We start from the raw sequence: 1,689 nt of genomic DNA, 5'->3' as shown, positions 1-1,689 counted from the left end.
CCATTGAGTTAGACAAGGCTGTGGTCCTAGTGTGATTAGATTGACTAGTTTTCTGTGAGTATGGTTTCAGTGTGTCTGCCCTCTGATGCCCTCTTGCAACACTTATCATCTTACTTGATGGTATATATTGATATATTGATTAATAAAGTCTAAACAATGCATTTAATCTTAACTTTCAGTGACCGGTGACTACAAATGCAGGCTAAATATACATCTTATGTAAAGTCAACTGACTTTTATGTGATACATCCTTATGCTGGTTTGGATTAACAAACTACTTTGATACCAGACTTTCTGTAATTCTAATGTTCCAAGTATTCACCAGAATTTTTTTCCCCTAAATGTACATGCCTCCTTTTGAATGTCTCCATTGTTGGAAAAGGGTATTTCACAGTAGCTTGAAAACACAATGGAACTGATTAACTGATTATAAAAGACAGAACCCCTTTTAAACATTGATGATGAAGACTCTTTATTCACCATTTTCACTAAACTATGAGGAAATATTTTGAAAAACATAAGTTAGTGTTTTCACATTTTGCATTTATCTCACTTCATTCTATTGAAATTTTACTAAACACATTCATTCCAAGTCACTCTCATGCTTAGAGTTCAATACACTTCTCTGTAGCTTGATGAAGAGGGTATAAAGTTTTCACCTGTTCCTTTTATTTTGAGCAACTTAATAAAAAGCTAGAGGTGTCTCCTTTGTGTTGGTTTCTTTGAGTTTTTTTAATGTTCACCCAGTTGATTGTTTCTTTACATCAACATTCAGAAAACGAAGACCATGGCATCCGGTCCCATCACTTCATGGGAAATAGATGGGGAAACAGTGGAAACAGTGTCAGACTTTATTTTTTTGGGCTCCAAAATCACTGCAGATGGTGACTGCAGCCATGAAATTAAAAGACGCTTACTCCTTGGAAGGAAAGTTATGACCAACCTAGATAGCATATTCAAAAGCAGAGATATTACTTTGCCAATAAAGGTCCATCTAGTCAAGGCCATGGTTTTTCCAGTGGCCAGGTATGGATATGAGAGTTCGACTGTGAAGAAGGCTGAGTGATGAAGAATTGATGCTTTTGAACTGTGGTGTTGGAGAAGACTCTTGAGAGTCCCTTGGACTGCAAGGAGATCCAACCAGTCCGTTGTAAAGGAGATCCGCCTTGGGATTTCTTTGGAAGGACTGATGCTAAAGCTGAAACTCCAGTACTTTGGCCACCTCATGCGAAGAGTTGACTCATTGGAAAAGACTCCAATGCTGGAAGGGATTGGGGGCAGGAGGAGAAGGGGACGACAGAGGATGAGATGGCTGGATGGCATCACTGACTCGATGTACGTGAGTCTGGGTGAACTCTGGCAGTTGGTGATGGACAGGGAGGCCTGGCGTGCTGCGATTCATGGGGTCACAAAGAGTCGGACACAACTGAGCAACTGAACTGAACTGAACTGAACTGACTTGAATGTGGTTTATAAATGAGCGCAGAATAGAAAGGAAATAGAGATGGCCCTCGAAGAAGGCAATGGCACCCCACTCCAGTACTCTTGCCTGGAAAATCCCATGGACGGAGGAGCCTGGTGGGCTGCAGTCCATGGGTTCACGAAGAGTCGGACACAACTGAGCGAATTCACTTTCACTTTTCACTTTCATGCATTGGAGAAGGAAATGGCAATCTATTCCAGTGTTCT

Source organism: Bison bison, unplaced genomic scaffold (genome assembly GCF_000754665.1).
Source record: "Bison bison bison isolate TAMUID 2011002044 unplaced genomic scaffold, Bison_UMD1.0 scf7180017864525, whole genome shotgun sequence".
Taxonomy (NCBI): Eukaryota; Metazoa; Chordata; class Mammalia; order Artiodactyla; family Bovidae; genus Bison; species Bison bison.
The sequence above is the reverse complement of the archived record's forward strand: the minus strand, read 5'-3'. Positions refer to the sequence as shown.